Consider the following 10,507-nt stretch of genomic DNA (forward strand, 5'->3'; position numbering starts at 1 on the left):
TTCAATCAATCAATTGTTTTGCATTCATTATAATGCAAGCTCACACGTAAGTGTATTCCATCAAGTGTTTCGCATACATTCAATCAATCAACTGTTTTGCGTTCATTCTAAAGCAAACTCTCACGTAGATGTATTTAGTCAAGTCTGTCGGTGTATAAAGTGGGGTTATGGGGTTTGGATGTTGTTCATCTTAGATCAAACTTATATGATCAAGGCCAGGGTTTACTGTTTAGAGTCTTAGTCGTTGTCTTACAATGGGTTTAGTCATTGATCCTTGAAGCCTTGGAGTGTTTCTTGTGCTTTTGAGTTTTTGGGCCCTTGAGTTCACTTTTATCGTTTACTATGGTTTTGATCGTTGACCATTGACTTTTGGTAGTTTGACTTTTTGGCACTATTTCCCAGTTGTTCCATGAGGTCCCTTTCAGGGCCTTTTTGTCTTCTTTTGCCTCTATAACACATCTTTTGAGGTACTAGTTCTAGAATAGGGTTGTATCCGGAAAAAGAGATAAGAACATGAGTTTTCTACAATCAATCAATCAATCAGGTGTTTTGTATTCAGTATAGTGCAAGCTCGTATGTAGGTGCACTCAATCATGTGTTTTGCATTCTTTCTAACGCAAGCTCGCTTGTTGGTACGTTCATTCGATCAACCAAGTATTTTGCATTCATTATAATGCAAGCTCACACGTAAGTGTATTCCATCAAGTGTTTCGCATACATTCAATCAATCAATTGTTTTGCGTTCATTCTAAAGCAAACTCTCACGTAGATACATTTAGACAAGTGTTTTGCATTCTGTCGGTGTAAGGGGGGTTTGGAAGCTTTTCATCTTAGATCTAACGTATATGATCAAGGCTAGGATTTAGGGTTTAGAGGCTTAGTCCTTGTCTTACAAAGGGTTTAGTCATTGATCCTTGAAGCCTTGGAGTGTTTCCTGTGCTTTTGAGTTTTTGGGCCCTTGAGTTCACTTTTATCGTTTACTATGGCTTTGATCCTTGACTGTTGACTTTTGACAGTTTGACTTTTTGGCACTATTTCCCAGTTGTTCCATGAGGTCCTTTTCAGGGTCCTTTTGTCTTTTTTTGGCTCTATAACATGTCTTTTGAGGTATTAGTTCTAAGATAGGGTTGCATCCGGAAAAAGCGACAAGAACATGAGTTTTCTACAATCAATCAATCAATCATGTGTTTTGCATTCAGTATAGTGCAAGCTCGTATGTAGGTGCACTCAATCATGTGTTTTGCATTCTTTCTAATGCAAGCTCACTTGTTGGTATGTTCATTCATTCAATTAATTGTTTTGCATTCATTATAATGCAAGCCCACACGTAAGTGTATTCAATCAAGTGTTTCGCATACATTCAATCAATCAAGTGTTTTGCATTCATTCTAATGCAAACTCCCACATAGATGCATTTAGTCAAGTGTTTTGCATTTTGTCGGTGTATAAAATGGGGTTATGGGGTTTGGATGTTGTTCAACTTAGATCAAACTTTTATGATCAAGGCTAGGGTTTAAGGTTTAGAGGCTTAGTCCTTGTCTTACAAAGGGTTTATTCATTGATCCTTGTAGCCTTGGAGTGTTTCTTGTGCTTTGAGTTTTTGGGCCCTTGAGTTCACTTTTATTGTTGACTATGGCTTTGACCGTTGACTGTTGACTTTTGACAGTTTGACTTTTTGGCACTATTTCCCAGTTGTTCCATGAGCTCCTTTTCAGGGTCCTTTTGTCTTTTTTTGGCTCTATAACATGTCTTTTGAGGTATTAGTTCTAGAATAGAGCTGTATCCGGAAAAAGCGATAAAAACATGTGTTTTCTACAATCAATCAATCAATCAGGTGTTTTGCATTCAGTATAGTGCAAGCTCGTACGTAGGTGCATTCAATCATGTGTTTTGCATTCTTTCTAACGCAAGCTCGCTTGTTGGTACGTTCATTCAATCAATCAAGTATTTTGCATTCATTATAATGCAAGCTCACACGTAAGTGTATTCCATCAAGTTTTTTTTTTTTTTTTTTGGTGGGTAAGCGGGGTTTTTTAATTAAGAGGTCCCCTACCCCTTCCTCATAGAAGATAAAAAAAAAATTGAATTATTACAATCTTAGATACTATTTACCACTAGCATCTTCAAATATAATTTTCTTTACATCCTCAAAAAATGAATTAGGAACTAATTATATGTATCTACTAGATGGAATGTTCTGTGCCAGCGTATCCGCTAGCCTGTTCGTTTTCCTAACACATGTATAATATTGAAATGCTCCAACTCTTCCTTCATAGCTTTTATTCTTCGCACAAGTTTCTCTGCCATCCATGGATACTTTCTTGTACTTTTCAAGAAAGATATGACATTGGTAGAATCCGTCTGTACCTCAAGCTTTTTGACGCCATGCCTCAGCGCAATTTGGACTCCTTGCTCAACTGCCTGCAACTCGATCGGTGATATACTCTTCATATTTGAGATGCCATTACTTGCTGCTGAGACTTCGCCATTTCCATTTCGTAGTACTGCTGCCCATCCCCCATCAGCTCCCTGTAGAGTACCGTCTGTATTGAGAATGTATACATCCCTTTCTGCTCTGCCCCATACACATAACTGCCTTCTCTCGTTCATAATCCCCACGTCCATTTTCCATGTTTCCATGAAATGTTGTGCTTCAATGCCTTGTTTCATTGTGATATTCAACCCCATTAGCTTGGTTCTAGTCGTGTTAATCACTTCCTCATGCACCTGATGTGCGTCTGCATTTTTGTTCTTGAAGATGCATTCATTTATAGTTTTCCATTTCATATAAACAAAGCCATTCCACACTAGTCGCAACCCATCTTGAACAAACCCTTTTCCTTTTGTTGTTATTTCAACCCATTCCACCTCTCCTTCCCAAGTCAGCGCACCAACTCTATTGTAACCCAATCTCTGTAAAATTAAATTCCATACCTTTTTTGCAAAACTGCAGTGATGAAAAAGGTGGTGTTCAGTTTCAATTCCTTGCCAGCATAGCACACAAGTGTCTGATTGAATTTTCTTCCACTCCTTAAGCTTATTTAGTGTCTTCAGTCCGCAGCTAATAGCCATCCAAGTTATAAAGGAATGGCGCGGTATTCTATTTGAATACCACACAATATTGGTCCATTTCACTTTAAGTCTGGAACCTCTTAAACTTTCGTATGTTTCTTTTAAACTGTACTCTCCATTGTTTGAAGCCGTCCAGACAATTCTATCTTCTGGCCCCATTATCTCTATATCATCAATCTCCGGCATAAATTCTCTGAGATAAGTCTGAACATTTTTCGAAAAACTCCATCTCCCTGCTTCTATGAAGTCAGATACCTTGTTCTGGACATTGCATGAGTTGCTATATAGTAATGCCTGTGGATATTTCGACCTCAGTATACCTGTTAGGTACCATGGATCATTCCAGAAGCTTGTATCCTTCCCATCACCAATTTGGTGTTTGACAATCTCAGCTGCCTCTTCTCTGCATTTTAGGATGTTTCTCCAGCTCCATGAGCAGTCTTGTGGAATATTTACGATCCAAAAACACTGGCCTTTAATCTTATTCCTGTATATCCATGTTACCCACAAGTTCTCTGCTTTTGTTACAATTTTCCATATGTGCCTCATCGTAGCCGCTTGATTAACCTTTTCCAAGTTCCTAATCCCTAGTCCTCCCTCCTCGTAAGGGAAGCACGCAGCTTCCCACCCTATTAATGCATGTGACTGTATACAATCTGGTCCTGTCCATAAGAAATTCCGGCATAATCTGTTAATGTCCTCAAAAGTTTTCTGAGGGATTTTGAACGAAGCCAGCCAGTAAACACTCAGGTTGTTTAACACTACTATTATCAGCTGTAGCCTTCCTGTATATGAAAGTAGCTTTCCCTTCCAGCTTTGAATTCTTCTCGCCACTTTTTGCACCAAAGGACTACAGTCCACTGATCTTAATCTCGTAGTGATTAAGGGTAACCCCAGATATCTCACTGGCAACTCTCCATTTTCAAACTGCAAGACTTGCTCTATCTCTGTACTTGTAATATCATCCACTCCTGCACAGAAAATATTACTCTTTTGTTGGTTCACCTCTAGTCCTGCCACAGCTTTGAACGTCTCCAGGGTTTGCTTTCGAGTGTTCGCACTTTGTACATCCCCGTACATAAATGCCATTAAGTCATCTGCAAATGACAAGTGAGTGATAAGAGGGTCTATGCACTTTTGGTGTAACCTATACCTTCCATTCCTCGCACTCTGATGCATCATATCCGTGAACATATCCATTACCATTACAAATAGATACGGTGAGATTGGATCTCCCTGTCTTATTCCCCTTCTTCCTCTAAAGTAGCCGTAAGATGACCCATTAATCATGATAGAATAAGAAGCTGTCTCCACACAAGCTTTCACCCATGTAATGAACTTGGCTGGTATACCTACTCTTTGCATTGCAAAAACCACCGCTTCCCACCTCACTGAATCATAAGCTTTTTTCAAATCTATTTTCACAGCACATCTGGGCGGTTGCTGATCCCTGTGGTAATTATGCATTATCTCATGTTATAGTAGGATATTATCCTGTATACTCCTTCCAGTTATGAAAGCTGATAACTCTTGGCATGATATCTTTCATTCTTTTCTTCGTGACCTTAGTTATGCATTTGTACATCACCCCAAAACAAGCAATAGGTCTGTAATCCCCTAATGAAGAAGGTATAATTACTTTAGGGATAAGAGTAATACATGTCGAATTTACCTCCTTTGGCATCTGGTTAGACTGAAAGAAGTTCTTTGCTGCTCTTATAAAGTCTTCACCAATAATTTTCCAAGTACATTTATAAAAGAACGACGAGAAACCATCACTTCCTGGCGCTTTATCATTATCAATATCTGCTACAGCCTCTATAATTTCATCTCTTGTAACATCTTGCTGTAATCTATCCCATTATCTCATGTCTAGCTGTTGCCGAGGCTCCATATCCTGAAACACTGAGAAATCCACTAGCGTCATGCTACTAGGGCTGTATAGCGCCTCATAGAAAGCCACAACACACTCATCACCTATAGCTTTTGATTCTTGTATACCATTTCCAGCCGCATCTTTCAAACATGATATCTTGTTAACTACCCTTCGTGCTTGCATAGACTTGAAAAAGTATTTGGTATTATCATCTCCCACTACTATCACCTGATCCCTTGATTTCTATCGTATCATATCCTCCTCAGAGTTAATAGCTTGCACATGTGTTGTAACTGCTTCCTTTTCTTTTCTGATCAGAGATCGCTCCATGGGCTGTGCTTGCAACTGCATTTGTACCTGATCCATTGAAGTTTTTGTTTCGCTGACTCTGTTTATCACATTCCCAACTCGTTCTCTATTCCACTGTATTAGTGCCGAATTTGTTAACCTTAGCTTCTTCATAAATACATACATCGGATTACCAACAACTGCACTCTTCCATGTATCCCCTACTACATCCATGAATCCCTTCTCAGTATACCAGAAATTGAAAAATCTAAAGGCTTTGCGTTGCTGATTTTTATGTGCTATTAAAGTTACTATCATGGCTGAATGATCAGACACTGCTCCTGGGTTCCTAAAGTCAGCCTCATGATCCCCATAAGCTCCTACCCATTCTGCATTGGCCATCACTCGATCCAATTTACAACTGATCCTCACCTCTTGCTTGTTGCTCCACGTTAAAAAATTCTCTTTACTTTTTATATCCACCAACCAGCGGCATTTACACAATCTAAGAGATCTGCATAATGACACGGCCTAACCTCGGTTCCTCCTATCTTCTCTTGGGTATTCAAAATTGAATTAAAATCCCCCAAGATAATCCAAGGTTTATGGATAGTACATGATAGTTCTAGAATGCTTCTCCACAGCTGCCTTCTTATTCCCATTTCATTACTGCCATAAATCACTGATACGTCGAACTCCTCTCCTGATATTATATCCACTTCCATCATAATTTGTTGCGAGTCTTTTTGCATCAGTTTTGCCCCACACTCTCTCGAATTCCAGCATAACCAAATATTCCCCAATTCAGTTCCATTACTATTCCCTTCCATTCTCCACTTTGTAAAATCTTATTGAAGATTCTGTCTTGATTCTTCTGCTTTACTCTAGTCTCGACAAGTCCCATAACACTTGTTTCATACTTGCTTATCATTTCTCTGACTTCAACTTGCTTAAAAGCTTGATTGAATCCCCTCACATTCCAACAAGAAAGGTTTATCATCATTTACGTTTGTTTGGGTATACCAAAAGGCTCGGTTTTGCCCCTCCTTTACTGCTTGCGATCTGCCCTATTCTTGTTACCTGTTTCATAGCTTGCTCCACTTCCTTTCTCTGCACCATGCCTGTGTGAGTGTTTTCAGAGAGAAGTTTGAACCGGTTATCATCGTTTGATACATGTACTCTTCTCACTTCTGTCCCCATTGTTGTACCTTCTCTATTTCTAGTTTGTTCCTTCTCTGTAGATATATGATTTTGTTTCTCATGTCCCACGTCTTGCTCTGCTGAGTTTTCATTGCTCTCATCGCGTCTGTTTTCTTGCTGTTTTTTCTCCTACTCTTTATTTCCTATTCCTTTATCGCCATCAATCTTCTCTGCTGCAGTTTCAGTTCCACTCGAGGTTCCTTCTCCATTCACAGTATGCCTTCTACATTGATGTTTCTTACTCGGTGACTCCCACCCATCTTCCTCAATCTCATGAATTTCCTGCACCTCTGTGTCTACTTCCTTGCCTTTCAGCTTCTGGTCTACTTGTGATTCCTTTCTCAGGTGCTCTTCCCCATCTTTAGTATGCGTTTTCTGCAGCCAGACCTTGTTTACACTATCTTTTTCCATTTTCAACTTCTTTGGGCAGCTTTGGTTAGAATGGCCAAACACTTCACAACCCATACATCTCTGTGGCTTCCAGTTGTATTCAAACGATACTTTGTAGACTCTTTTTTGATCCAGTATAATTGGAATATCAGTTGGATACTGGCACTTCGCATCTATCTCTACGCACAGCCTTGCATAGGATGTTCACGTCATATTCTCAGTTAATCGATCAATGAACATCGGCACACCTACAGCACACCCAACTTGGCTAAATCATTGCTTATTCCACATTTCCATTAGCAGACCTTTCACAACTACCCATATTGGTATTGTTTTAAGTTCCCGCTGCCTCAACAAACAACTTTTTTTTTTTTTTTGATTGGTAAGCGGGGTTTTTTAATTAAGAGGTCCCCTACCCCTTCCTCATAGAGGAGATTTTTTTTTTTTTTTTTTTTTTTTGAATTATTACAATCTTAAGTACTCTTTCCCACTAGCATCATCAAACACTATTTTCAATCATATTGGAAACATTTGCATTTAATCTACAACTGGAATCATATGTAAGAGATAGTGGAAAATGATTCGTGAGTATACCTAATGGGTGCCATGGATCAAGCCAGAACTTTGTATTCCTCCCATTCCCCAGCTGATGATGAACTATATGCTTAGCTTCCTTTCTATATTTAAGGATGTTCCTCCATACCCATGAGCAATCATTGGGTATCTTGACCTGCCAGAAGTTCCTATCCTTTATCAGATTCTGTTGTACCCATTTTGTCCACAGTGTGTTCCTTCCACTCACTATATACCATATGTGCTTCAGACTTGCTGCTAGGTTCCCTGTGTTCAGATCTCTTATACCCAACCCTCCTTCTTCATAAGGATAACATAACTCTTCCCAGCTAACTAGTGCATGTGAAGTGGTGCACTCTGGTCCAGACCATAGGAAGTTCCTACATAACTGATTAATTTCATCGATGATTCTTTGAGGTAGCACAAACGAAGAAGTCCAATATATGCTCATGTTATTTAGTACTGCCTTGATTAGTTGCAGCCTCCCTGCATAAGACAATGCTCTTCCTTTCCAACTCTGTATCTTTCTCTTTACATTCTCTATCAATGACATACAATCTGTAGCTTTTAACCTTGTCGTTATCAGTGGCAGTCCTAGATATCTCACTGGCAACACTCCCCTTTGGAATTGGATTATCCCTTCTATTTGTGTACACATAGTGTCATTCATTCCTGCATATAACATGTTGCTCTTTCCCCAATTTACTTGCAGCCTCGAACACAGCTTGAACTTGTCCAGAGATTCTTTTAAACTTCTTACTGTATTCAAATCTCCATTCATAAATGCTATTAAGTCATCTGCAAAAGACAAGTGTGTAACTGGCGGATTAATGCATTTATAATGTAACTTGTACTCTCCTCCTTCCTTAACTCTTCTCCTTAGTATCTGAGTAAAAAACTCCATTACCAGCACAAACAAATATGGTGACATAGGGTCTCCTTGCCTTATCCCTCTCTTACTTCGGAAGTACCCAAACGGTGTCCCATTGATCATAATCGAGAACCTAGGTGTTTCAATACACGTTTGGACCCAATTTGCAAATGTTAATGGGACTCCCAATCTAAGCAACGCAAATCTCATTGCCTCCCATCTTACTGAATCATAGGCCTTTCTTAGGTCTATTTTTGCTGCACATCTAGGAGGACCATTATCTCTATGGTAGTTGTGCAGAAGCTCATGTGGCAACAGAATATTATCCTGTATACTCCGCCTTGATGTAAACGCCGATTGGTTAAGTGATGATATCTATCACCTTGGGTAGAAATGATCTCATTCTGCATGTCAGAATCTTTGTTATAAACTTATAAACCACATTGCAGCACGCAATTGGTATATAATCACTGAGTGAACTTGGAGAGTGCACCTTTGGGATCAAAGTAATACAAGTTGAATTCACCTCTTGTAGCATCATGCCCGATCTGAAGAAATTCCTTACTGCCCTCACAAAATCATCTCCAATTATTCTCCACGTTGCTTTGAAGAACAAGGACGAGAAGCCATCACTCCCTGGCACCTTGTCACTATCGATGTTAGATAAGCATTCTATGATGTCATCCCTGCTCACCTCCTTAATCAATTCCTCTTGATCATTTTGTTTTAATTGCTCCACCTGTGTGTCATTAAGCATATTGAAATCCATTTCGTCCATCTGATCCGGGCTGTATAGATCCTTATAAAACTTCACACACTTATCCCCTATATCTTCAATTTCCTCAAGTATTCGTCCCCGCGTGTCCTTTAGACAAGTTATTTTATTCGTCATCCTTCTCGCCTTCACTGAATTGAAAAAATACTTGGTGTTGCTATCTCCCACAGTTACCATTTGATATCTCGATTTTTGTTTATATTCTGACTCTTCCACTACTGCTACCCTTACATACCTCTGTGTAACTATCCTCTCCATTTGTAATAATTCTGCTTCCATCGGTTGTATTTGTAGTTGCGTCTGAATCTGGTCCAGTTCTGTTTTTGCCTCTTGCTTTCTTGTTGTAGCCAACCTTTCTCTCGATTCCAGGATATCAACTCAGCCTTGACATGCTTCAACTTTTTCATGAAGATATACATGGGGTTGCCAACTACCGGGATGTGCCATGACTCTTGGATCAATTCCATAAATCCATCCTCTTGTATCCAATTATTAAAGAATCGGAATGATTTCTTACTCTGACCTTTTGCCTTACTTGACTTCACCACCATTGACGAGTGGTCTGATGTTGCACCTGGGTTGTTAAAGGTTGCCTCTATGTCACTAAAATCACTTACCCATTCTGTGTTTACCATCACACGATCCAGTTTCCTCCATGCCCTTGCTGCTTGTTTGTTACTCCATGTGAGGAAATTCCCGTTGTACTTAAGGTATGTGAGCCCAGCTAGTGTCACACATTGGACAAATCATGAAAATGATGCGGTCTTGTCTCTGTTCCTCCAATTATCTCCTGTGAACTCAGCACCAAGTTAAAATCACCCAACATAATCCATGGCTTTTGTACCGTACATGAAATCTGAACCAAATTTCTCCATAGTATTTTCCTTCTTATATGATAGAGGCTAGGGTTTAGGGTTTAGAGGGTTAGTTTTTTTCTTACAAAGGGTTTAGTCATTGATCCTTAAAGCCTTGGAGTGTTTCTTGTGCTTTTGAGTTTTTGGGCCCTTGAGTTCATTTTTATCGTTAACCATGGCTTTCATCGTTGACTATTGATATTTGACAGTTTGACTTCTGGGCACTTTTTCCAAGTTTTTCCATGATGTCCCTTTTAGGGTCCTTTTGTCTCCATTTGGCTCTATAACATGTCTTTTGTCTCCATTTGGCTCCAGTTGCATTCAATCTTGTGTTTTGCATTCTTTCTAACGCAAACTGTTTGTAGGTACGTTCATTCAATCAATCAAGTGTTTTGCATTCATTATAATGCAAGCTCACACGTAAGTGTATTCAATCAAGTGTTTCGCATACATTCAATCAATCAAGTGTTTTGCATTCATTCTAATACAAACTCCCACGAAGATGCATTTAGTCAAGTGTTTCACATTCTGTCGGTGTATAAAGTGGGGTTATGTGGTTTGGAAGTTGTTCATCTTAGATCTAACTTATATGATCAAGGCTAGGGTTT

Source organism: Coptis chinensis, chromosome 2 (assembly GCF_015680905.1).
Source record: "Coptis chinensis isolate HL-2020 chromosome 2, ASM1568090v1, whole genome shotgun sequence".
NCBI lineage: Eukaryota > Viridiplantae > Streptophyta > Magnoliopsida > Ranunculales > Ranunculaceae > Coptis > Coptis chinensis.